We start from the raw sequence: 27,514 nt of genomic DNA, 5'->3' as shown, positions 1-27,514 counted from the left end.
AATTGGTTTTACATTAAAACGCTGGATTTATGGTCTCTGCTTAAAAAAAAAAATTGAGAGGATCTGGCAACGAAGGACTACATTCTTTTACAACCAACAGTAGAAAGTCAGAAGCAATTGTCAGATGGAACAAATACCTTAGTTTGCTGAGGTCCCCACCTTTCCCTAATGTCACTTAGAAACAAAGACACTGAGCCATTTGTCCCAGTTTTACCATTAACTAGTTGCGCGATGTCAGGCAAGTAACTAAATCTCTCTATGCCTCAATTTTCTTATCTGGAAAATGGAAACGACAATAATACCCTGCCTATATCAATTAGGTTAAGCAAGGTTCACTGTGGTTAAAAAAAAAATCCAAAGTTTTAGTGAATTGCCATGACAAAAGTTTATTTCTTACTTACACTCCATGTTTCATGCTGGTTGACACAGGGCAGGGTGAAGAGAGAGGTTGCTCTAGATATCATAGGCTCAGAGTTCCAGGGAAAAGCAAGTTCCATCTTGGCACACTCTTCCATTGTCAACCCAGGGACCGTGGGAGTCAGGGTTGGGAAGGAAAGTGGTGAACACTCACTAACTCTTAAGACTTCACCCAGAGGTGACACATATCAATTTCATTCATATCCCATTGGCCAAAGCAAGTCACGTGCTCTCGCCTAACTTCACAAGGGGCAGGGAACATTAACATGCAACTAACAGACTTACTGTAATGCTTCCAAGCCCTTTTCTTTCATGGGGCCCTGTGCCTAATTTATATTTATAAATTGGTATTCCTTTCCTTCAAGAAGTTCCCCCAAATTGGATATGCTTTAAGCCCTGCCATACCTGGATCCACTTCTGGCCAGAAACATTTGTGAAGAACCCTAATGTTTTTCCAGCCACCTCATCAGCTTGCTGTGAGAATAAAGTTAACACGTGGCACTTTCCAGAGAGCACCAAGCACTGGATCTGTACTCTGTGGGTATTGGCTTCTATTATTATTAGGACAATGGTAACACACAGTTCTGAGTCTCATCCTGGACACAAAAACACACACACACACACAGGCACACACACGCTGCATTTGCTCAGTAAGGAATACTGGCTCAGCAGGAAGTCATCACTAACCAAGAGAATTGTCCCGTGTTAGGGGATCCTTGACTGTGACCTTGAGAAGTCCTGTTCCTTTTCTGGGCTTCAGTCTCCACTTCTGTCCATGAAGGTTGGGGGGGATGTTCCCAGATGACTTGTCTGCTCTGTGACACTGAGCGAAGGGCTCCTTAAGGGCTGCGGGTACAGGTAGGAATGCCAGTTGTGGCAAAGAAAGCCAGGGCTGATTAATTATGCAGGCAGCCCCACCTCTGCAAACCACCCATCTGGGAGGTCAGCCTGCAGACATTGTTTCTCTTGATATTACAGGCCTGCATGTCTTCGCCCTTAGTTGTACATATAAAGCATCCCAGCAGCCCACTTCCGGTGGCCTCATCAGACCCTGGCCCCACACATTGTCACTGGCTCACAGCTGTGGGTCCTTTTTCTAGCAAGCTTTTCTGCTCAGACACAAGAGATGAAAGAAAGGACCTCTCTGATGAGGCAGTTGAACCCCTTGCTTGATGTGTTCTTCCCTGAACTTTTTTTTCATCCTCCTTTGCAAGTTCCCAATTGCAGTCTCTCCAAATGCCTTTTCCTATTTGAATGCAAAAGACAGTAAAGGAAACACGCCCCCACCCCATCCTAACTCACACACACAAAAAAGCCCATTCAAGTCCCCTTTTCCTCATTTCCTGGCTAAGTGTCCTGGGCAAGTAACTTAATCTCTCTGAGTCTATATCTTCACCTGTAAAAACAGAGACACCTGCTCTGTCCATATATGAGTGTTACATTTGAATCACCTTGCGAATGTAAAGGATACCAGTTCCGTTTTGATTTCTCTGAATCAGTATGTAGTAGTTTTCTGTTGTTGTGAAATGAATTACCACAAATTTAGCAACTTAAAACGATACCCATTTAATATCCCAAGATTCTGTAGGTCAGAAGTACAGGTAGGCTCACCTGGACTCTGCTCAGAGTCTCACAAGGCCAACATCAAGGTGTCAGCCAACTGGATTCTTATCTGGGGGCCTTCTGCTTACAATTTTTTATGGTTGTTGACAGAATTCGGTTTCTGTGGCTTCAGGTCTGATGTCCCCATTTTGTCACTGTCAGCTGGGGGTTGGGGTTAGTCTCTGCCTCTAGGCTGCCCATATTCCTTCTCATAGGGTTCCTTCCATCTTCAAAGCCACAGAAGGAGCATCCAATCCTCACCCTTTCAATTAAGAGGTCACCCGGTTGGGCCAGGTTTGCCCAGATACTCTCCACATTTTAAAGTCGATTTACTTAGGGCTTTTCTTGCTTCTGCAAAATTCCCTCTCAACAGTATTTGTGTTAATGTTCGACTGAATGGACAGAAGAGGAGAATCTTGTGGGGACGAGGGCATTTTTAGAATTCTGCCTATCGTAACCCAACAATTCTTCAACTGCCTTCCACAAAGGTAAGATGGTGATGGATGTTCTGTGAAGAAAGCAGTTCATAGCTGAACAATTTGGAGAAATGCTGGGGGAAACAGTGAAACCAGTTTCGTTTGCTAGTTTTTCAGTTCAGGACACAGGAGAGTCTGCCATCGTATCTGGTGATTCAAGAGATGCAGTGGTTCCCAAATTGATTAAGCCATAGTATTCCTTTCTGCCAGAATATCTGTTATTCTTTATAACCCAGTTTGGGATACAATAATCCAGATTTAAAAAGCATTTTGTGTAGATAAACACAGGATGATAAACAGGAAACTTCTTAGATCTTTACATATCTGTTTTTAGAAAATTGTGACCTGATGGTAGGCTCAATATCTGTGGGTGCCCTCCAAGGCATAGTCCTGGACACCAGTTCCTGGAAGGAGTTAATTATCCATGGCCCTCTAAGGGGCCCTCCACTCCAAGGGCTAGGTCCATGGTGTTGTGCCACCAGCGGGTGGGCTTCAGGTACCATAACTAAATGATGCTCACCGTCTTAAAGGCATTTTCCTGCCCCACAATTCAGTTTGCTTTTGGATGAGTCTGAAAGGCCAGGGTGAGGTCCACAGAAGAGAAGGAGGGAGGGGGGTTTGGGCTTAGCATTCTGCTGAAACCAGGCATCTATCTGTTCATTGTCCTTCCAGGATGAGCTTCTTTGACCAAACCCTAAAGCAGAGACAAATGCCTCTTCTTGGAAGGTATGTTCCTAGAGTAGCCCCTTCCTCTGCTGCCTCTTCTCCAGAGACCTCCCTGGGACAGGCCTGGCACCACTTTTACCAACTGACCCTGGGATATCTCACAGGCCAGACCTGTGGCCGCTGTATATCTAATCCTGTGCCCTTGGGATAGAAAATTAGTGCAGATTTTATCATCTCTCCCCTGAAATCAACTCCAAAATAATTTTTGCCTTCAATCCATTCATCTGCCACTCTATGCTTGATTTCAAATTGTGGTTTGTTTTCTCTGTAAGAATCCCCTGGCCATGTTTTGGGTAAATAGCAAGTATGATCTGGGCACGCTAATAAATTGTAACTTCAGACAGAAGCTTGCTCTTGCTGGAGGCAAGTGATTAAACATTTTAATAGCACAGCAAACTTATCAACAGGCTTACCAAAAAAGAGAAAAGGAAGTGATTTTATACTCCCAGCTTGTGTTTCAGAGTATTTTACTACTGGGGCCAAATGTCTGTCAAAGATTTTTGATGCCCAAATTTGACTTTGAAGAACCTCAAAAGATTTCTAGAATGCACACTGTATCACACTCTATAAACAGCCCAGGATTTTCCCTAACACTCGCCTAACTATCCAGTTCAATATCACCATGGTGCCTAAAAGATTTTTAATATAGATATTAAATATATCTATATCATCGCTTCAGTGAGAGCCTGAGCTGTGCTCTTTTCTCTGGGGTCTTCCAAGCTATTTGCTGCTGACATACACTATTAAAAATAAACCTACCCTGAGGACCTAGTCATTTTACATGGCATTAGGACTAATGTCATCATTTAAGTAGCTGCAGAGATTTGCCAGCTACAGAGGCCCCAGATAACGAAGGAAACATGATCGTGTGAGATAATCTTCTGTGCGGAAATGACTTTCATCATCTGTAATATGTCATTTAGATGCTTATTTAAGACTTACACTATTGAACAAATATTGACGCCTTCAACAGAATAAAAAACATCAATGCTGGAGTTAGGTAAAAGATCAGATCCACTTCCAGCGCTTAGGACTTGGCTGGTATAAAACAATATCCTTGGAATCTGTGTAGTGAAGAGGGAAAGAAAGAAGGGGATTCACTCTCATTCTCCCACTTTCCACTTAGTAGCATGTCAGGCCCTGGCAAGTACAAATTTATAGCATCTGCACCATAACCTTATAACAAAGGTGGTACTTTTAGCCTCATTTTACAGATGAGGAAACTGAAAGTCAGCATGTTTTTTCCAAACTGAAGTTTGACCAAGTTCACTGCTAAGATATGGTAATACTGAGATTTGAACATGGCTCTGACAGCACACACTCTACAAGTATTGCCCTCTTCCACCATTAGCAAAAGGACCAAGATTCCGACTGCTTTTTCTAACTCCACCCCCAGGGTAGAAAATTGACAATGTAATTGACCATCTATTCATCCATGGATGCAGATTTCATTCATTCATTCATCCCTCAATCAGTACATATTTATTGTGTATCTATAACACACTAGGCACTGTGTCAAGCACAGTGAGAGCTTACAGAATGGAACAAGGTATGGGCCCCAGTCCCAACAGCAAAGATGGATCTGCACATGCAGGCCCTCCTACTTTGGTGAAGTTAGATGCCTTTGTTCAATGGCTGTGCAGCTTGGTAAAGGCAGTATCCAGATCGTTTGTCTGCATAGTTTTGCAGCCCTTTTTGATAGACCCAATAGGGGTGAGGACTTCCTTACCCCATATCAGACACAGAGCATCACAAATGAGATGCTCTTCAATCTTATCAGACTTGGCACTGCCCCCAAATGCAGGCATCGTTACTCCACATGCATCACTAGCTTCTGTTTAGTGGTCTGTTGTTGTTGACTGTTACATAGCACTATGACATCCATCCATTATTAGCCCACTTCACGGATGCAGAAACTGAGGCTCAGAGAGGTGAAGTAATTTATCCATTGGTAGGTAGATGGAGTGATACAGTGGAGTAAGAACCCTGGGCCTGATGTTTGACTCTCTTCACCTGCCCACGTACCTATTACGAAGGAAAACATCATCTGAGAGCTGATGTCTTGCCAGGCCCTTTGAGGCAGGTATTGTTATCATGCCCATTTTAGGGTGAAGAACACAAGACACAGAGAGGTGAGTCACTTGCCTAAGTGCACACCACCAGGAAGAGGCAGAAGTAGAACTTTAGACTGAGCTTCTGACTCCAAACAAGAAGCTTCCAGGCCATCCTTATGGGACGGTTCTCTTTGAAAAAGGCAACTCGAGCTTGGTAATGACCTACCAGGTCTTCCCCAGTCCCAATGCTGCCACTGTGGGGACCAAACCCTCATTAAAGGAAAAACACTGAAGAAGCCCTCTCTTTTCTCCATCTTTCCCCCACTAGCTTCTCAGATGCTAGGACCCCTGCAGCTTCATAAGATCTGAAGCTCTTGAAAGAGCCTCTTCAGGAATCTATGGGGACCTACTGTTACAGTAAAAAAAAATAGGCTGGGTGTGGTGGCTTACAGCTGTTATCCCAGCAGTTTGAGAGGCTGAGGTGCAAGCATTGCTTGAGGCCAGGGGTTTGAGACCAGTCTGGGCAACACAGCAAGATCTCATCTCTACAAAAAAATTCAAAGATTAGCTGAGCATGGTGGTACAGGCCTGTAGTCCCAGCTACACAGGAGGCTGAGGTGAGAGGATCACTTGAACCAAGGAGTTTGAGGATGCAGTGAACTGTGATTGTGTCACTGCACTTCAGTCTGGGCAACAGAGGGACACTCTATCTCTAAAAAAAATAAAATTAAAATAATTTGCATGAGGGTTCCAGCATGTTGGCAAAAAGAAGATGAAGCGAAGGCACCAGAGCCGGTACTGGGGAAGGCCTGGTGGTGATGGTGTTAGCATCGGGTTAAGCTGCATAGCTGGTCTGATGGGATTTGGCAAACTCCAGCCCTATCTCATTTCTAGTCATTTTTACCTGCTGCATTTGCATATACATATGATATCTGTTATCCTAATTATATCTGTTTTCCCAGGTACAGACAGACATACCCCAGAGTTGGGGTGCCCATTAGCAGATCATATAGGCCTCTGCAGCTGTGTTTTGATCAGTGGAAGAGGTTCTTTGGCATCAGAGAACTGAAATCACCTTTTAGGGTATGACAAGCTCAGCTGAGCGTCTCACAAGTGAAAATCAGAGGTTTCTCTAAGGAAGGCGTGCAAACGACCATAAAGAATTAAAAGAATAACCTTTAATAGTTTTCAGGTGTGAAAGCTCAGTGACGCTGAAGGCCTGCCATCCATCAGACAGTACGATGTTCCAGGATCTCTTCAGGCCCACATTCACTCCCATACATGCCTCTGGAAGGAACTGACAGCCATGGGAGCCCCCCATGGGGAGCTCAACTCACCATTTTTCCAGGCTAGGTTCCAGCAAGGAGGACGTGCAGGTGAAGAGGCCAAGGAAGGCTGGAGGAAGGAGCATAAGAGTATTATGGATCATGATGCATGCCCACCTGCCTTCAATGACTTGCAAACAATATGCAAATCCTTATGCAAGTCACCAAAAGCTTTCTTTTATACCCTGTGGCCCTGGGGGCCCCTTTTACAAGTCATGCAGGTATTTTCATGATTGCCTGCTCTGTTGTGGACTTGCATGCCCAAGCTCTCAAATTCCTTAGGAGGTGTATTAGTTCTTTTGCATTGCTAGAAAGGAATATCCAAAGCTGCGTAATTTATAAAGAAGAGGTTTATTTGGCTCATGGTTCTGCAGGCTGCACAAGAAACATGGCGCTGGCATCTGCTCCTGGTAAGGCCTCAGGAAATTTCCACTCATGGCAGAAGGGGAAGGGGAGCTGGCATCACATGATGAGAGAGGAAGGGCACCAGTTTTTTTAAAAAAAAACAGCTCTCCCATGGACTAACAGAATGAGAACTCACTCATTACGGTACCAAACCATTCATGATGGATCTGCCCACAAGACCCAAACACCTCGCACAAGAACCCACTTCCAACATTGGGGATCACATTTCAGCATGAGATTTGGAGGGGACAAACACCCAAAGCATACCAGGAAGGTTCTGCCCCTGTGCTGTAAATGTGGTCTACGGGTCAATACTTTAGGTGTTAAGTTGGTGCACTCTTTGTAATGCATGGCATTTTCAGAAGCTCTATACTATGAGATCCTTGATAACTCGATAAGGGAGCCTGAGCAGGTTTCATGACCCCTGCTGTACTGGGCTTAAAGGCACTTAGTAACTTACCTCAGGCCAAACAGCTGGGCTTCAGTTGAACCCCCCCTCCCCGTCTTGAACCCGGTTTCCCTAACTTCAAGTCTGGTGCTATTTACTCTACATTTCCCTGATTTAAATATTGCACACAGGGAATGGTGGAGGACTAGAAAGGCAAGAAACAACCAGGAGAGGGAATTCTCAATATTTTTTTTTTCTGTCTTCTAGAGGGAAGAAAAATCCTCCAGTGGCAGGGTTTCCCACTGGAGGGAGGAGAGGCCATGTCACCAGGAGAGGTCACGAAGGACTTGTGGATTGAAAATACTCATCAGGGGACTATTCCTGGGTACCTCTGGGTTGAGAATTACTCATTCATTCATTTTTTTCCTTTGACAATATAGTCATGTCATGCATCACTTAATGACAGAGATACATTCTGAGAAATGCATCACAGAGTATAGTTACCCAAACTGAGATGGTACAGCCTACTACACAGTCTTTATGGTGTAGCCTACTGTTCTTAGGCTACAAACCTGTGCAGCACGTTACTGTGATGAATACTGTAGTCAATTGTAATACAATGGTAAATCCTTATGTATCTAAACGAATCTAAATTGGAAAAAGTACAGTAAAAATACAGTATGATAATCATACAGGACCACTGTCATATATGAGAGAATCACTTGAACCTGGGGGCAGAGGTTGCAGTGAGCCAAGATTGCACCACTGCACTCCAGCCTGGCCACAGGGTGAGACTCGGTCTCAAAAAAAAAGAAGTCCACCCACAGACAGCTGTCACCATATATGGTAAGTGTGTTAGCAGAGGACCCCGGAAACATCAGTGAAGGCCCTGAGTTGAGCACACATCTCTCTCCCCAGCCAGCCTTTGGTCTTCATAAGGGCACAAACAGTGCCATGCCCATTCACCCAGCTCTGTTCAACACCATCTCCTGAAAGATCCAGCAGGTTCCTCAGGGAGTCCTCCAGAAGAAGTGGTAAGAACACAGAAATCTCTAGTCCCCTTGGGAAACTCCAGGCAGAACTAGGTCCACACAATCACAAGGGGAATTCCCTTCTTTTTCTCCTGCCACCTGTCCCCCTCAATGGCACTAGATGATTGTGATGAAGCCTATGGGACTGTCCTCCCGGGACTCCTTTTCTAGGAATTGCCACATCACTCCCCCTCTCCCATCAAGGGAATCGCCCTGTAAGCCCAACCTGACTCCTGACCATAGCCTCAGGAGTTGGCACCTGTCACACTGAGCCAAAAAGAGATCTTTCAGAAATTCTCAATATTAAAATTAAAAAGAACCTCCAGTATCTTCAAGCAAGGCATAAAATGTTCTAGATAGACCATTTCCTTCCATGAGGGTGTCAGAAGTGGAAGAAGCTGCTGTGCAAGAGGATAGGATGTGCAGATGCTCAGTAGGAAGCAGAAGAAAAGAGCACATGTCCTGATCTCATTTGAACCCCTCAGTTTATTAGGTCCCGTTGCGTCTTTTCTGAGATACTCCAGAAGAGTATTCCTCTTTAGTCTCCCTCTTCCATGAACTGGTTCAACTTGAGTTTCTGTTGCTTGCAACCCATGGCCTCCAAATGATGCAGTACTGCTCTGGGAAGTCGCCTTTGGGGGAGTTTCTTCTCTATCCAAACCTCGCCCCTACCTCACCTATAGATGGTGCCATAATTATATTAGAAGGAAAGGAAGTCACAAGCTATGTTTAAAAACATCAAAAAATAACATGAGCCTCTAATGATAATGGAAGGTGGTTAGCCACGCTCCAGCGCAAGGTGTCTGTAACAGATGTCTTTTAGCCATAGATCAGTGAGATGTTAAAGGCCAGGCTGGGAAGAACAATGAAGAAATCATTTGTCTTCATTCTGTTTATACTAGTAAAGCATTTATTAGCTAGATAAAGAGTTAGACTTGACCACAGGTATCTGTATGGTAAATATATTGACTGGCCTGGGTCCTTGTTCTATGTAAAAGATGAATCAAACGTATACATTGTTATTCCTCACAGTGGACCAAGGTCAACTCCCCAACAGCTAAACCACCCTCTGTCATCTTGCAAAGGCCATGCAGTTTGGGGTCTGAATCCAGCTCCAGTTGTAGGTCCGAGAGTAATCACTTCCAGCAAGTAGTTTCGTAGTGGTCATGTGATCCAATTCCAGCCAATAAGATTTAAAGAGAAGTTTGCTGAGGCTTCCGAGAAAGGTATTTCAGGCGCTTGAGAGACAGAGAGTATGAAAGTCCACTCTCACTTCCCCCAGCGTGATGTGAACAAGGAAGCAAAGAGCTCTGATGCCTGTGATTGCCACCCTGAAGCCGTGAGGGGACCCAGCCTTCGGATGAAACAGGCACAAGTCTCTGATGTCATGGTAAAGGCCCCGGATTAGCCTGAGTGTTGGAGCTAGTAAACGTCCATGCTGTTAGGTCCCTTTGAGTAGTGTATGCTATTACTGTTAGCTGAACGCATAACTAACCAATGCATTCTCTAATCAAAGGAAGAGCAGTGGCGAGGTACAGGGGCTTATGTCTATGATCTCAGCACTTTGGGGGGCCAATGCAGGAGAGGATAGCCTGGGCCCGGGAGTTTAAGTCTGCAGTGAGCTATGCTCATGCCATTGCGCTCCAGCCTGGGCAATGGAGCAAGACTGTCTCTGGGGGGCAGAGCAGAGAGGGAAGAAAAGGAAGAGCAACAATTTTGAGTGCAAATCTCAACTCTGCCATTTGCTGCTTGTATGAAATTGAGCAATTTACCCAACACTTCTGAGCATCAATGTATTAATCTGTACAACAGGAATATTAATGTTACTCTGGTGGTGACTGGTCAATTTGGACTACCTAGAATCCAGTCCCCACCTTCAAAACTCTTTGGGGAGATCCCACAGTGATATATCATCTTGGAGAAAGATAGAGCCTGCTAAGTACTCATGTTGCTTAACAGACAAGATCTCTTTTTCCTGCCCTGGCCCAACCAAATGGCAGGTCTTGAAGTAAGCTCAGCAAATCCCAGTTGAGGGACACCAGGGCATGGAGATGACTGCAGGTTTTGTTGATTGTAGTAGCAGAGGTGTCACGTAGAACAGCCTTCCTGATTCTCTGGGGTTCCTGGAATCCCCCTTCTGTTTCACAGCCTTGTGCTCTAGCTTCTGACAACCTCCTTGCAATAAACTCTTGTTCTGAAAAAGCAAGTCGGCTTCTGTTGCTTGCAGCCAAGAATGCTGGCAGATGAAAGGGTCTTCTTTGTAAGGCTGTGGCGAAGCTTCTCTGAAATCTCTCTTGCAAAGCCAGGCTCCTACATGTTAGCTATTGAGATCAGCAGAGGCTCAGATGACCCCATGAAGGGATGATCTGAATTCAACACAAGGTTTTGATTGACCAAAATGGTACACAGTATCCTAGTTGCTGAATTGGCAAATGTCCCCTCTGCACTTAACAGGCTGCTTGGAGTGTCATGCTTGCCACATTCACCATGAATTGGCAACATGTGATGAACACAACAGCACGGAGGCACAAATCCTCCAAAAGCCAAATCCAAACAAACAAAAATGTTGAGTGGCAATGCTGGCAACAATTTCTCCTTCTTAACCATAGTTTGCTAGTTCTGATGTTAAAATCACTTTCCAGTCTCTGGACACACAGCCAATGCGCAGCACAAGGGAGTCAGGACACTAGGGAACATGGGCTCGAAGGCAGTGATCCTAGACTAGCTCTGGAGGACAAGCGACTGTCCCAGGGACATATTCCACAACTGCCCTACCTGGCCTCTTTGCACTATCAAGCATGCTTCAAAGTGGTTGAACCTGCTCCTTACCTGACAAGGAGTGAGTCAGCTGAGTAAGGCACGTGGCTGTACTTTGTATGTTGGTACATTCCAGACACTGGGATCATTGCCATCAACCTCACCACCACTGTCATCATCAACACCATCTCCTTCTCCTCTCTAACATTTATTGAACAATTATTATGCTCCAGGGACAGGTTTAACATTTTGTAAACATGAGTTCATAGAATCCTTGCAAGAACATTAGGAGGTCGGGTATTATTCTATTCATTAACAAACTGATGCTTAGAGCACTTGAGTGACCTGCTCAAGACCACAGAGCTAGCAGGTGATAGAGCCATGATTCACCCTCAGGTTTGGCAAGTTCCTTAACCAAGCAGCAATAACCCAGCGATGTTACTCCAGTGATGCCCTTCCTTCCAGATACACACACACACATTTGGACTCTAATTTCAGCCTGCCCCACACTCATCAGACTTTTTCTTTTTTTTCTTTTTTCTTTTCTTTTCTTTTTTTTTTTTTTTTTGAGACAGAGTCTCCCTCTGTCTCTCAGGTTGGAGTGCAGTGGCCCGATCTCAGCTCACTGCAACCTCTGCCTCCCAGGTTCCAACAATTCTCCTGCCTCAGTCTCCCAAGTAGCTGAGACTACGGTGTGTGCCACCACACCCTGCTAATTTCTGTATGTTTTAGTAGAGACAGGGTTTCACCATATTGGCTGGGCTGGTCTCAAACTTCTGACCTCATGATCTGCCTGCCTTGGCCTCCCAAAGTGCTGGGATTACAGGCGTGAGCCCCTGCACCCAGCCTCAACAGACTTTTCTCTGCCACTTTAACAGCCACACAACAGAACTTTTGCTAAAGTGCCTTTGTGTTCCCATTTGGAAAATCGGTTTTATGCCCTGGGTGGGGCTGGTGGCAGATCCTGTCTCTTCTACATTATAAACTCTTATAAACATGCCATAAAAATATCCCCTAGTTGCTCATGGCAATATGTGAACCATGGTCATATAATCTCACCTGTGTAGTTAGAGGATTGGGCCCACACTTTTTTCTGCGAGTTTGGTCTATAGGCTTTAGGCTTGTAAATTCTCCCCCACATACCAATGCTGGGGCACAAAGAAAAACAATTATTTATGAATGAGATATTCGGGTGTTCTGCTCTGGATTAATTGCTTTCAATCCTATTTAACAGACATCTAATGTGTCAATAGTAGGAAAATGAATCACCGCCACTACTTCAATAAGGAAAAAAAATCAGAAAAGGCATGCATCTTCCTGAAAGGGCGTGGTGAGCAGGGCTCGTGTCTGCGGGAACCAGTATAGTGAGAATCTGCAGTTCTGGAGGGAGGGCAGCTGCGAGGACAGCCAAACACAGGCTCGCCCCAGGGAGCCCACACCACCACCCACCCCAGCCCCCCAGCCAGCAATGACTGTTTTACTACTCTTTGCTTGTTCCAGGGAGAGGAAGCACAGATCAATAAGATGCTTGACAGAGGTGCCTGTGAGCACGGCCATTCCTCAGGCCAGACACTGATGGCACCTATCACTAGCAATAAAAGGCTGCTGGAGACAGAATGGAGGCTCTTCTCTTTGCAGGCCTGTCTACCCCTCTCTGATAAACATCTCCTGCATGAGCTCACAGCAAAAGAACCATTTCCATGAGGCAACGTGCTGCCTGCCTGCCACCTGCCCTCCACTTCCCCATAAACATTTCCTTGTGTTGTTCAAAAGACTTTCCCGGAAGGGCACAGTGGCTCCTGCCTGTTATCCCAGTGCTTTGAGAGGCCAAGACTAGTGGATCACCTGAGGTCAGGAGTTTGAGACCAGCCTGCCCAACATCATGAAACCCCATCTCTACTTAAAATACAAAAATCAGTCGGGCATGGTGGCGTGTGCCTGTAATTCCAGGTACTCAGAGTCAGAGAGAGAACAATTGCTTGAACCCAGGAGGCAGAGGTTGCAGTAAGCCGAGATCACGCCATTGCCCTCCAGCCTGGGAGACAGAGCAAGATTCAGTCTCAAAAAAACAAAAACAAAAACAAAATTCCCAGGTTCACCAGTACTAGCCAGGCTACCTCTAAAGATCATTGCATTTTATTCCTGTGCATTGTGTGGAATGGGGAATGCTGCTGGAGGTTTTGTAGCAGCTCCTGGCTCTCAGGAAGGTGTTGCAAAAACCCACAAGTTCATTTTGGGAGGCTGAGGCACATCACGAGGTCAAGAGCTTAAAACCATCTTGGCCAATATGGTGAAACACACTGTCTACTAAAAATACAAAAATTACCTGAGTGCAGTGGTGCACACCTATAGTCCCAGCTACTCAGGAGGCTGAGGCAGGAGAATCGCTGGAACCCGAGAGGTGGAGGTTGCAGTGAGCCGGAATCACACCACTGCACTGTAGCTTGGTGACAGAGCAAGACTCCATTAAAAACAAAACAAAACAAAAAAACGAAAAACACGCACATACTGTCAAGATCCATTTCAAATTAAATTACTAGAGGAAGGCCACGCCTCATCGGTCCTGCCTTATATTTTGGAGAGGAAAAGGCATTATTTTGCCAAACTAATTCCTTACAGTGTTAATTTTTCTTTTTTGGTCCCTTTTGCTGTATTTGGAAAAAATAAAAACTACCGTGGATGTTACAGCCAAGGGGGACCTAAGTATTCTGCCTCCTCACTGGTCTTGGTTAGGGAGGGTAGATGGTGATCAAAGAACTGTGCTGTGGTTCTGAAACAGACGACACAAGCATACAGCCACTGGGGCTCCTTTCTCCCACCCTCCATTCACGTATCAAATGGGAATATAAAATTGCCCCTCCCACGTCCCTACTGTAAAAGGTGGGGATGGGGGGAATAGGTGAGGGGACAGTGAAGAAGCCTGTGCAAGCTTTTGGTTTAAACTTACACCACTAAGAGACTCTAGGCCTTAAAAATTAGGATAATAGGGCCGGGCGCGGTGGCTCACGCCTGTAATCCCAGCACTTTGGGAGGCTGAGGCGGGTGGATCACTACGTCAAGAGATCAAGACCATCCTGGTCAACAAGGTGAAACCCGGTTTCTACTAAAAATACAAAAAATTAGCTGGCCATGGTGGCACGTGCCTGTAATCCCAGCTACTCAGGAGGCTGAGGCAGGAGAATTGCCTGTTCCCAGGAGGCGGGGGTTGCGGTGAGCCGAGATCGCACCATTGCCTGGGTAACAAGAGCGAAACTCCGTCTCAAAAAAAAAAAAAAAAAAAATTAGGACAATAACATCATAACACATTTTCACTCCAAAGTCTGCTTAGCAAGCTTATAGAATATTCCACTGTAGAACTGGGGATGTGATCTCTATAGAAAGAGCGTCTAAGCCAGGGTTTCTCACTCTGCACTGTTAACATTTGTGGCCTAATTCTTTGTTTTGGCGGGGCGGGGGGGGGGTGTCCTGTGCAATGTAGGGTGTTCAGCAGCCTCCCTGGTCTCTACCCACTAAGTGCCAATAGCACCCCTCAGTCATGACAGCCCAAAATGTCTCCAGATAGTGCCAAATGTCCCTGGGGGTGGAAGTTGCTCCCATCTGAAGACCATTGCTCCCGGAAAAGGTGTGGAGATGGGAATAAGCCTGGTTCTTGAGATAAACACTGCATAATTATTACCCATGTCATTGAGAAGCCTAAAAGAGATGTGAAAGGACTTCATAAAATAATAATCATCACCATCATCATCCTCATCACAGCAGCTATTGTTTCTTGAGTACCTATCACATACCAAGCATGTGCCTGGCACTGGACACCCACCATCTCTAACAAGTATTCATGGCAATTATTGCTGGTGCCACGGGCTGGTGACTCACAGTAACAGATGGCCAGAGCCATTATGCTCACCAAATATGGCAAACAAGAAGTAGCATGGCCAGGCTGCCCTCACTGCTGCAGAGGAAAACAGGGCAGTGCTCTTTCTTCGCCCATGGTCCTGTGTTGTCGGATTGGGGATGTTTCTCAATACAGGGTGAGCTGGAGAACTGAGTCATGTTCCTATCGGAAGACCCGTAGTTGAAGTGACCCCCACCCTACCCCAATCAACTACACATGACTTGTGGCTCCACTGGCCACTCATTTACACCCTCACTACACAAAGAGTGGTCCGTGACCCACAGCTGCAGCAGCACCCTGGAGCTCATTAAGGAATTCAGAATCTCGGGCCCCGCCCTTGACCTTCCAATACAGAATCCTCATTCTAACAAGTTCCCAGGTTATCTGCGAATGCATTAAAGTCTGAGATGCTGCTCTGTGGTAACAGTTCAAGGCTGCTAGCATCTGTCAGCATGTTAGACTGTGCACAGAGGGACTGTAGCATCCCTTCACTCTGGATTCACCCATTCAATAAATATTTCTCGAATGCCTACCACGTGCCCTGCCCATGTGGAGCTGACAGTCTGGTGGCCCCTGGCCACCCCCCAAGCTGGCGACTACCCAGATAAAGTCACTCGGTTTACAACATAGGAGGAAAATGAAGCTCTACCCTATTAAGAAACTTGGGCCACATCTTGCTGTTAATAAACAGAATCCAAGTTTTAACTGAGACATTCTTTTCCCAAATCCTGCCTCTTTTCCCTACATTCATACTAATTTTCAACCACACTCATTGGGGCAAAAAGAAGATACAGAGGTTCCTGAATATCCTAACTACTGAATCATACTGAAAGCAGGATTGAGGGATAGCGGTCACACAGACTGGCGGCTGGCATCAGTCATAAACTCATTCAGAATCAGAGGTTCAAAGACCGCTGGGGTAGGGTTAGCTTTGCTCTAAGCTCTCCATCAGTTTCATCAGTTCTAAATTAAAGGCATTTAAGGGCCACCCATAAAAAAAATACAAAGTAACTGCAGCTCCTGAGATTTTAATGAGTCTGCACCCTCATACTGTATCTTTCTAACATCTGAAATCAAAACAGGGACCCAGATCAGGTTGCTGCTGGGAACTCCAAAGTCTTACCCCAGATCTTTCTGCACTTGGGTTTCCTAAAACTTGAAGCCTTTTTTGTTATCATGTAGTTTTGTTTACTAATAAAAATGTCATGAGACCTGATTTTAGGCATCAAGCCACTCCACGGCTTCATGATTTCAGGGAAATTGCTCATGAGTCTCAGTTTTCTCATCTGTAAAATGGGAAAAACAGAAACATTTGACAGAGTTCTTGGGGAATATGTTGAGCTAATGGATATAGTGTGCTCAGGGGGAGTCCTGGAAAGTGTGCAATAGAAGGCCAATACCTTCTCACTTCCTTTTTTTCTGAAAACATCCCAGGGGTCTGCTGAGGGCAGATGGCACCTGATGAGTCTCCCTAGCAACTCTCCAACACATGTGGCTGAGATGAGCAGGGAGTGTGAAGGAGGCAGGGCCTCATTCAAATGCACCACCACACCCAGCTACTTTTTTTATTTTTATTTTTATTTTTTTGTACAGATGCAGTTTCACTATGTTGCCCAGGCCAGTCTTGAACTCCTGGCCTCAAGCAATCCTCCCATCTTGCCTTCCTAAACTGCTGGGATTACCAGCAAGAGCCAATGCATCCCGCCTCTCTCTGCTTAAATTAACCAGTTTCTGTTGCTGAAGCTAAGAACACTGACAGAAGCAACCCTCAGCTTAATTCCTGATCTTAAACGTAACTTGTAGAGAGAAATAAATGTATACGTTTAGAAAATCCCCACCGCTGACCTATCTCCACTATGCCTACATAAGTCCTTCTGAAAATAGAGCCCTTGAAACACACCCATTGGAGTCAACTGTGGTTTAACTAGGGTATCGATGAAAATGCAGATGCCTGGATTAGACTCTTGGAGGCTGCAGTTCAGAAACATGCTTTTTTTTTTAACCAAGTTCCCCCTACCCATCTTTTTAATTGTTCTGCTCACTCAAATGTAAAACCCACTGGTCTCTGGTGCTTTCTAACCCTTTTCTACATAGACAAGTGTTAACATTTGTGTGGTTCACTGTGATGAAAGCTAGAAGCTCCTATGACTCAAAGCAATTGGCCCTGGGGGACTCTGGCTGCCCCGTCGTACTCAGCCACCCTGAACATTAAGGGAAAACATTATCTAACTACCTACCCGGTGGGTACAATGGCTGTGAGGTTCTGGACTATTACAGGGCTACTCAAACTCTGGTCCTCGGACCAGTGTGATCCATGAGTTTGTAATCCATCTGCAACACCGTAACTACAGAAACTGAAAGTAAGGATTGAAAACTTACTTCGGCACCTTGCCAGAACAATTTCGTGGTTGCTAAGATCCATCATACAATTTTGGACTCATGTTTTCTTTGGCCCTGTTTTCTATTTCATTTTTTTTCTAGTAATATATTTCTAATGTATTCCCGAAAATATTGGTCCATGATAAATTGGAGAAAATAAAAGAAAACCAACTGGTCCATAGCATACCAAAAGAATCATTCAGTGGTGAACTACATCAGTTTGGGGGTTCTGAGTCACTATGTTTCAGCTTCAGACCTTGAATTCCCCCTGGACATATCTGCCACTGGAGGCTATGGCCTTCACTCTTACCACACACAGGACATCTAATTGTGAGTTAGATTAGTACCTGACAGCCAAAGGTCTTTTCGCCTTCAGGAAGAATAGAAAGAGTGACTACCACTCAGAAAGACAAGGAAAACTTAATGCTCTCTCCAGAGTCAATGTAGGTATCTCAGTGCCAGCCCCATCCTGTCCCCACCCTAGCCTTGTTCCCAGATGAAACGCAACCAGGCCCCAGAGAACTTTTGGGGTTCAAGCGCTTTAATATGACACTGGCAATTTTCCTTTCCTTTAAATTCTTTATGTACAATAATCATTTCCAAACAGTTTGGGAAATGAGAAAATTAACTTCTCAATTTTATCAAGATATAGTAGAAATACATTGAACAGCACCTATGTCAAACATACAATTTGATCAGTTCCTCTGCCTCCTGAACTCAGGCAATCCTCCCACCTCAGGCACCCAAGTAGCTGGGACTAAAGGGTCATGCTACCCTGCTTGGCTAATTTTAAATTTTTTGTAGAGACAGGGTCTCACTATGTTGCCCAGGCTGGTCTCAAACTCCTGGACTCAAGCAATCTGCATGCCTTGGCTTCCCAAAGTGCTGGGATTATAGGCATGAGCCGCCATACCAGGCTTGATTGGTTTTAAAATAGGTATATAACTGTAAAATCATGAATATGATCAAGACAACAACCATTTCTATTACCCTGCAAAATTTCCCTGTGCCCCTTGACAATCTCTCGCTGCCTCCCCCTCCACTCCATTTGCATTTTCAAGGAATTCTACATAAATGGAATTACACTATGTGTACTCTTTTATTACTGGCTTTTGTTACTAAGCATAATACTTTTGAGATTTATCAACATCATTGCAAGTATCAGTACTTCATTCCTTTTATATGGCTGAGTAGTATTCCACTATATGGAACTGTTTTCCATGCAATTGGAAAAGCCAGTTTTGAAAGGAAATTCAACTTTTTTAATTCTCCTGAAAGTATAATAATAAAGAAGAAGGAGGAAAAAGGAAAACAAAAAAGGAGCTCCCTTCTCTGCCCTCATTCCCACCTCAGGATCTTGGCACTTGCCCTGTTCTTGGTCTGGAATGTTTCCCAAATCTTGGCTTAGTTCATATCTTCTCATGATTCACAACTCAATGCTCTGGTCACTTCCTCAGAGGCCTTCCAAGATCGCCATTATATCCTAGATCCCTACAATATGGGCTGCTATAAAGTAGGTGCTCAATAAATATTGGTTACGTGAAAGTATAAGAGAATAAATGAATGAATGCATGAAAAGGTGAAAGAGCATATAGATTGAACTAGAGTTTTTAAAGTTATAAAATAGTTTCTTTTGTAAAATCTCAGAACTCCCTAACAGAGTAAAGACATCTGGAAGGCCACCCACCAACATGGGCTTCCTCATGGATTGGCGCAGGGGCCTGGACCAAACCCAGCAGGCGTGACATAAAAACCTATTTAATGTGATAGTGAGCAAGTCAGCCTTGGTGATCCCCACCACAATGGCTGGCTCCCACGCGCCTACAAATCATCTGAAATGCTAAATCATGTTTAAATCCCTCTGATTGTGACCACCAGGGACTCTGAAGGACACTCACACATGATTTACATACTGCTAAGCTCTCATGAGCCTCTAAATAAAGCCCCAAGGGCTCCCAAGCACTATTTTTGAGGAGAAGAACATGAAGAGGCAGATTACATCGAGTCTGCTACCCCAACATCAGGAAGAAAAGAAACCTCACCGTCCACTTGCTGGGACATCTGCAAATGTCTTAAACTACATTCGCTATCAGATGCTTCCCAGGGAAGCCGTGATTACATCAAAAACGAGATGCTACTGTCTCTCTTGTTTTACACAACTCCACTGGTAACAGGTATTTTTGCTCAGATTTTCATTCCTTCTCCAGATTGTAACCATAAAGCATGTTTTAATCTGAAAGCATGAGAGAGGGGGTTTCACAAGAGCACTGTGCCTTTTGCCTGCAAATGTTAAATCACATTCGGTCACAACATGGTCATCACACCAATAATGAGTTCGTTCATGAAGCAGCTATTGCAGGGTCTGAATGCAGACCCAGGAGACACACCTCTAAGAGCAGGACAGGCTGGTGGGAGGAGTTCCCATCCCAACTCTTCGATTTGGCTACAGATTGTGCTATTGTAATAAACATGACTAATTTTTACAATCTGACAAAAAAGGAAGTAAAATTGCCAGAAAAGTGAGGCCTATGAGACTCTAAGTGACTCACACCTTATAGGCCCTCCTACACACAAAAAAATGGCACCTGTTTTTTGCACAATTCAGAGAACTACACTATTTTTTAAAAAGTGAACCAAATAAAACAGCCAAGTGAATACAGGCTGACATCCGAGCCAAAGGCCACTTACAGTGCTTCTAAACCTTCTAGAAGCATGAAGATGGTCTGTCCCTGACCCAAGCAACCCACAGGCACAGCGAGGCTTTGGCTCATGCACAACTTGCTCTAGTCTCAAATTTCTTTACTAGCTAGAACCTCCCGTTTGAATCTTAGAAATTACCTGAGATTAAGCAGTGCTTTTATTCTTTCCACTACAATGTTCCCTTCACCCCCAACACTGAGCCAGGCAATAACATGCTCTCAGGAAATAATGATTGATTAATTGCCTGTAAGCGAGGAAAAGATATCCCATGCCTAACATGCACCTCTGAGAAGTGAATGAATAAATGGATGCATCGATGGATGGGCGAATACAGAATGATATTTTAACCATAGGATATCATTTGATTCTGAAAACCACCTTGGGAAGTAATCACACTAATAGTTCACACCTATAGTGTGCTAATTATATGCCAGCCACTATTCTAACTTCTTCATACATATTAACTCTTTTAACCCTCCAGAACTCTATGAAATACATATGATTATTACCTTCATTTAACTGACCAAGAAGCTGTTGGAGCCATATAGAGGTCACACTGCTGGGAGGAGGTATGCTTCTCCCTTAGCTACATTTTATGAAGCAGAAAGAGGAGGGTAGTAATCTTAATTTCTTTTCTTTTCTTTTCTTTTTTTTTTTGAGAGAGAGTCTTGCTCTGTCCCCCAGGCTGAAGTGCAGTGGTATGATCTCAGCTCACCGCAACCTCCACTTCCCGGATTCAAGTGATTCTCCTGCCTCAGCCTCCCGAGTACCCCAACTACAGACACATGTCACCATGCTTGGCTAATTTTTTGTATTTTCAATAAAGACGGAGTTTCACCATGTTAGCCAGGATGGTCTCAATCTCCTGACCTTGTGATCCACCCCACTTGGCCTCCGAAAGCAGCAATCTTAATTAGATCAAGGCTCCCCGCTCCACAAAGGCAAGCCTAGGGCTGTGTTCCCTGGCCAGTGTTAAATGGTAGAGCCATGATGTGCACCCAAATAACCTGACTGTGAATCTGCACACTCAACTCTCAAGTACTACCTGTGATTGAAGCGAGTCCACTGCAAATATGTGAAATCCATAGAGGAGAGATTGACCGGGGGTGGAGTCAATAGGCACTGGGTTGGGTAGCACTGTTCTCCCAATATGGAGGTGCTGTGGGGCCCAGGAAAGAAACAGAAAAACAGAAACAAACCTGGAAAATGTGGGCAGCACCCTGATTCCCTTGAAATCATTTTGCTTTGGTTGGGGAAAGAGAAACATGCTGGCATCTTCCCCATTTAGTTCCCAGGCATCCATTACAGCCTGAGCAAAGGACTTTGTAGCAAGACCTGGGCCCAGTTCTCCATGAAAGTTACCTGCATTACAGCCTTGAGGATTGGAATTACTACAAAACATGGTCCAAGAGTTTTGGGGACGTGGGGAAACCCAGGATGAAAGAGTGGAAACCAGGACAGAAGGAGAATTTATAAACATGAAGAGGAAGAAAAGATCGGAGCTAGTTGCTAACATTAATGTGTGGGTTTAGGATTATGGCTTCAGGGATAATTGCTTCTGTTTTGAGAAGGTGCAAGGAAACAGGGAGACATGGGTTTGGAGCTGGGAAATGGTCTCTTAAGTGTAAAACTCCATGTTAAACTGGATGTTTGGTTGGAGAGAACAGTGTTATTAATGTGGCTCCAGAGACAAAGATGAAAATTGAAAGAAATAAATTATAGTGTAATAATTAAGAAAGTTTAGTCAATCTGGGAAAGGGGGAAGGGAGAGAAAAGTCAGTATTCCCCTACCCTTTTTTTTACCCCTGCCTTACTGACCACACATATGGAGCTGAAAAGAATGTGGGTTTGCACTGAAAAGGTTGCACAGGATTGATGAATTTAAGTTCACTGTGTGGACAGAGTAAAGCTACAACTGCGATTCAAACTGCAGCCCCAAGAAACCCTCCCTGCATCAGGGAAAAACCAAAGAAGATCTTTGCTCAAAAGTCAGCAGCAAGAAACCCTGAGAAATATTCCCTGTGAAAGTCATAGCTCAACTGAGACTTGTGGGGTTTGTAAATTACAAATAATGTGAGGGTCAGGCAGATCTTGCTCACAGCCAAGTGTCAGTACCCCAGCACAGTTCTGAAACCAGACCTTGCCATTTCATTTCCACCAAACAGAAACCAAAAGATGCTTTTTCCTCCATGAAAACTGAGGAAGAGAAGCCATTCACTAGCAAGGGTTCACTGCGCACAACTTTTTTGCAAAACCAAGATGTACATCTCTGAGAATTTTTTTCTATGTTCTTTAACAATGAAAGTTGTGCTGAAAAAGTGGCAGTGTAATTTTATTTTCAATAAAACTTTGTTACAAGAGATGTGCTAAGTTAGTTCATCCAGGAGTGTCATAAGGAGGTCGTTTGGGGGATCTCATTTACCAGTGAAATGCGCTTCCTGGCAGACTACCAGTCTCTTCCAAATCCATGCTTTCTCAGAACAAGACTTCACAGATCTCACACCTATTCCCAACAGAAGACACAGGAACTAACCACTATTCGCTGGATCCTAACTAAGGTTCTATTTGAGCTGGCAGATGGGAATCTGTGCGCTCTGCTGGGCTTCCTGAACATACCACTACTAGGTTCCAAGAATTAGCTACACTCTATTGCACGGTGATGATTTTTTTTTTTTTTCACGCTCAGAAAACCGCAAAGGGATTTAACCAAAGGGAAGCAAAGGTTTTCCTTTTATAAATTCGATTAGCCTTTTCCACTTTCTCTATGTCTGGACCTTTCCATTGGGAGGAATTTCATACCCAGAGGCCCCCTTGGTGAGGCACTGTTGCATGCGGGGCGCAGTGAATTTAAGTGCATGCCGCTCAAATGTGGACAGAAAGTCAAAATCACAAGCACTTGCAGTCGCTAGCTAAGTCGGTTTCTGTATACCGGTGTAGGAATGGCCCTTCAAGCAAAGAAAGACTAACTTTGCCGCTGGCAGACAGTACCGGACCCTTGGCTGGGGCGCGTGAGGTGGTTACCAAGCCCGCCCTCCGCTTACCACCCCTGAGTTTTCTGCTGGAGCCGGCGCCGGGGCGCCGGGTCACTGGGCTGCACCCGGCGCCGGTCTGGAGATAGCCCTTGGTGGTGGGCGGCGAGAGTCCCCCGCAAAACGCGCGTTTTGACACTGGGACTGAAGTGCTGGAGAGGGAGTGCGCCGAGGGTGCACAGCATAGACTCGGCAAGGGCGGGATACCCACTGGAGCCTGCTCCAGACCTCGGGTTCGAAGGTGCTCCAGTGTCCGAAGAGAGTTTAGGATTTGAGTGACAGCAGTTCAGTAAGAAAGGAGTTTCTGAAACTCCCGGGGAAGCGAAGTCCCGGGGTTTGGAAAAATAACCGCATCTATGGAGAGCTTTCCAAACTTGATATTTGTTTTATGTCATTTTTCCCTCTCTCCCCGCACCCCCACCAGACCTTACCCCAAAGCCCAATCTCAATCCTAGGAAAGAGCCGTAAGGGTTAGAGGGTACTAGCAACCTCAACCCTTCCTTCTCTTTCCTCTGTACCGCAAACTTTCAGACAAGGAAAATACAAATAAACCCCAGGTGGTTAATGCGGGTGTATTCAGGAGCCCCCCCCACACACACACATACACACGCACACACATACACACGCACACACACACACGCACACACGCACGCACACACACAGCTCACCACCCTCTCTGTCCCACCCACCTCCAGGCAGGGGAGGGACTGGGAACCTGATCTCCGGGCTCCGGCCCCGAACGTTTCCCCATCAATAATGTTGATACCATCGATGCGCCTCCTCCCCCGCCCCCGGGGCGCCTCTGCCGCCTTTTCGCCGCTTTTTGCTTGGCTGAAGAAAACGAAACCTCCACTACTGCCCTCCTAGCCTCGGCCGGGGGCCAGCCGTGCCTTGAGCGGGGGACTGAAGAAGCTGGGGTGCAGGCAGCGCGCTGTGGGGCGTCCTCCATGTCTGGGGTAGGGTGGCCAAGTAACACTAAGGGAACGGAAAAGAGGGTCTGAAGCCCAGGCAAGGCCTCATCCCAGGCCCCATCCCAGACCCGAGGTCAGATCGGGCCAGAATAAGATACTTTTGCGGGTAAAAGAACCAGGCCTCAGAATGGAGAGCCTCGACTCCCCCCACCCCCGTCCCGTTCCCCCTTCGTAGGACCAGCTGTTGAGCGAAGAAGCCTGGAAACCCCGTGGATGGGACCCCAGTTGTGGCCTGCGGCCTTGGGGCACAGACCTTCGGCCCCGCCAACTCATCAAGGACAGTCCGGGACTCGGGAAAACTGAGGGGACGGATTAGTAGGAAAAAGCGTCAATCCCCCAAGATGAGAGTTTGCAAAACTCGTCAAGCGCCTCCCCCGGGTGCGGTTCCTTTCGGCCCACGAGGTCGCGACCCCGGCGCAGCTGCCGCCTCTCTTCGGGCTATCCCCATTCGCTATTGCTGATCAGCCCCTAAGTACCAGGCCCTCTCGAGGAACCTGCAAGTCCGAATTTCGCCATCCGGATTCCCCCAGTTGTCGTCCTCCCCCACACCCAGGGCTGGTAAGGCGCGACCTCACGTAAACCGCGCAGGTCTCTGGGGTGAGCAGGGCGTGTGGAGGGACTCCGGTAGTGGCACCTCACTCCCGCTCGCTGCCTACTTTCGACCTGCACAAAAATAAAAATTAACCCCCACTCTATCTCCGTTTTTATTGATTTAAGTATTTCTTTGCATCGCGGCACGCGGAGCCTCGCCAGCGCCCTGACACTGCGGCGCCCGCACCAGCGAGCCACGGAACTTGGGACCGAGACAATGGCCCGTAATTGATGTATTGCCATCAACAATAAAGACCAATTCTCCTCTCCCCGCCATTCCGACCATCCCCCTCCTCCCATCCCCCTCCTCCACCTCCCACCTCCTCACCCCGGGCCATGGAGAGAAAGAAAACAAACAAGAAATTAGCGGGGTACGCCGAACGCGGAGAGAAACGCCGGTCTTTATGCCGTCGAGGACGCAAAAGAACGAAAAAAGTTATTAAAGTTTGGATCCCCCAAATTTATTCGTCTCTCCTCGCCCATTTTTAATTAAGCACCGCGAAGCTGCTTTTACGTGTTCATTTGGTTTCGTTATTTGTTGCAGTGTTTTGGGGGGCAGGGAAAGTTGCCCCCCCTTAGTCTTAAATCACACGTGGCGCAAGTAACAAACACGTGTGAAGCTATTCCCGGGAGCTTCCTGCTGCGCACGCGACGCGCACCAGGAGAAAAGCTGTGCGGGACCGCCCGCTCCGCTAGGTTCCGGGCCGCATGCGGTGTCTGGGAGGCCCCTACTTTGAAGAAGTCAAGTTTGTTAGAGAAGGATGCGGGCGACTCCAAACACGGGCACATTCTGGGAAAGGAGTGTGCAAGTGCACAGATGCGTTTGTGTACCTGGGAGAGTGTGGGTTGGTGGGTGTGCGAGAATCCCTGTTTGTGGGATGGGGGGGCGGGTGCGGGATTTGCACGTGCTCCCGTACACGTTCCCGGGGGCCTGGAAGAAGCGAGCCGCTCGCACCCCAGGAGTGTGCAGATCCATCTTTGCCGAGGGATCTCTTTAAATATTCAGTGAGAAATAATGGCATTTGAAGCACCACCTATGGAAACATTATTATCTTCATTCTTCAACATCAGCCCCACTGATAGCTTCGTTTGTCTTTTTATCAAAATCTACTGTACCCATTAGGACCTGGGGAGAAAGGGAGAGCGAGGCCGAGAGGGTGTGTGTGTGTGTGTGTTAGGGAGAGAGTGAGGGCAGAAGAGAAGAAAATAAGAGAAAAGGTGGAAAACCGACAGGCAGGGAGAAAGAAGAAGTTATACCAAGAAAAAAATCAAGTCAGCAGATGAAAAACAAAAACATTCACCCGCACAAAAAAACATGTTTATCAAGAAAGAAAAGAAAGAAAAAGAAAGAAAGAAAAAAGAAAAGAAAAGATTTTAAAAGCTAAGAGAAAGGGAAGGGTCCTTTAGAGGAGCGCAGTATGGATCCAGAGTACCCGAAGTCTGGCTCGGGAGACCGGTGCCCACTTCGCGCGAACCGACCAGACTCACGGGCGCTCGTGAATTGGGGCGTCCTTATGAGCCCTATCCTTTCCTGATCGCGAGATAGGGCAGGGATTGTGTATCTGCACTCCCCTCCTCCCCCATTACTCAGTCGAAGTTTAGTTTAGTTTAGTCATTGGGGCGAAAGACTTCGGGAACCTTGGAGAGAGGAGACCCCGAGGCGCGAGGGGAAAGAGCTAGGCTGAGCCGCGGACCGAGTCTCAGGTTCGCGGGCGCCTGAGCCCGGCAGAGGGATCGGGCTCCCGGCTCTGGGCTCTGGGGTGCGGGTAGGGAGGCTGCATCTCAGCGTGGGGAGATAGTGATAGAGCAAAAAGTTTGGGCGCCGCTCTCGGCAAGTGCCCGAAAAGTGGAGGCGAGCTTCCGCGCCGCTAGGAAGCAGCTGACGGAGCCTCCACCTCCCCGCCGCTTCCCGGTTCGGCGCCGCCAACTGGTCCCCGACAGCTGGGGCGCGGCCCCCTCCCAGGGAGGGGTGCCCAGGAGTCCCGGGGACTGGCCCAATCCGGGGCCCGGTCCGGCAAGGCCGTGCCTCCCCAGGCCCGGGCGGGCTGCGGCGCCCAGGGTGTGCGGCAGCCCCGCCCCTCCCCCCGGCCGAAGCTGAACTCGGAGCTCTAGCGGGTCCCGGCTCTCAGCCCGCCCGGGGCTCTGCGGCGCCACCGCTGCCGCCGCCTCCCCGCGGAGTGACGCGCCCTGCAGCCAACCCGGGCAGCCGGGGGGGAGGTCCAGAGGGGTCCTGGGCGGAGCCGGGCCGCCCCCTTATCCCACGGGCTCGGGGCCGCTTCTCCCGAAAACTTCAGCCCTAATTGTCCTGGGAATGTCCGAGGTAGAGAAAGGGAGCCAGGGAGCAAGCCAGAGGCTGGAGGATCAGGGCCCCTGGCGGGGAGAGGATGGGGTGGCGGGAGAGCTGCCCCTTCCCCCACGACAAACCCATCAGGTTCCCAAACCTTTCCTGGATCCTCTTCTCCGCGCCCCCGCGAGCCCGGGATCCAGGGGATGGAGAACTCGGGCGGAGGAGCGCCGAGCCAGGAGGGAGGGAGGCCGAACCGTGGGCGGGAGGCGGACCGGCGTGGGGCTGGCTCTTCCCCACTCGCTTATTTTTTTTTTTATGGGGGTGGGGGTGGGCTGCTTTCTGGTAGCTCTTAAAGAAACGAAGAAACACTCACGAAACTGGACGCCCTCCCCCCAAATCCCGCCGCGGGACTCCCTCCCCCCCGCAGGCCAGCGCGCCTCGCGCCCGAGTTGGGAAGTTCGCAGGGCGCCCGCAGCCCGGGTCC

The 27,514-nt window shown here is 47.0% G+C and overlaps 2 long non-coding RNA genes across 3 annotated transcripts in view; one reads left to right on the top strand and one right to left on the bottom strand.

The window, feature by feature from the left end:
* Positions 1-27,244, bottom strand: part of LOC103789410 (uncharacterized) — a 33,506-nt gene extending 6,262 nt beyond the window's left edge. The window contains exons 1-3 of one of the 2 annotated variants that reach the window (XR_008478103.2): positions 27,185-27,244; positions 6,613-6,670; positions 402-1,263 (exon numbers count right to left, since the gene is read on the bottom strand). This is a non-coding gene — a long non-coding RNA (uncharacterized LOC103789410). Of the gene's footprint in view, positions 1-401; positions 6,671-27,184 lie in introns of both variants that reach the window. The other variant, XR_008478102.2, reaches the window with a different exon arrangement.
* LOC144580544 (uncharacterized) lies at positions 23,906-25,203 on the top strand. Its single transcript, XR_013530190.1, has 2 exons — positions 23,906-24,710; positions 24,870-25,203. It is a non-coding gene; the product is annotated as an uncharacterized LOC144580544 (long non-coding RNA).
* Positions 27,245-27,514: the final 270 nt, after the last annotated feature.

Source organism: Callithrix jacchus, chromosome 20 (genome assembly GCF_049354715.1).
Source record: "Callithrix jacchus isolate 240 chromosome 20, calJac240_pri, whole genome shotgun sequence".
Classification (NCBI taxonomy): Eukaryota; Metazoa; Chordata; class Mammalia; order Primates; family Cebidae; genus Callithrix; species Callithrix jacchus.
Note: the sequence above shows the minus strand (reverse complement) of the source record. Positions and strands in the feature narration are given on the sequence as shown.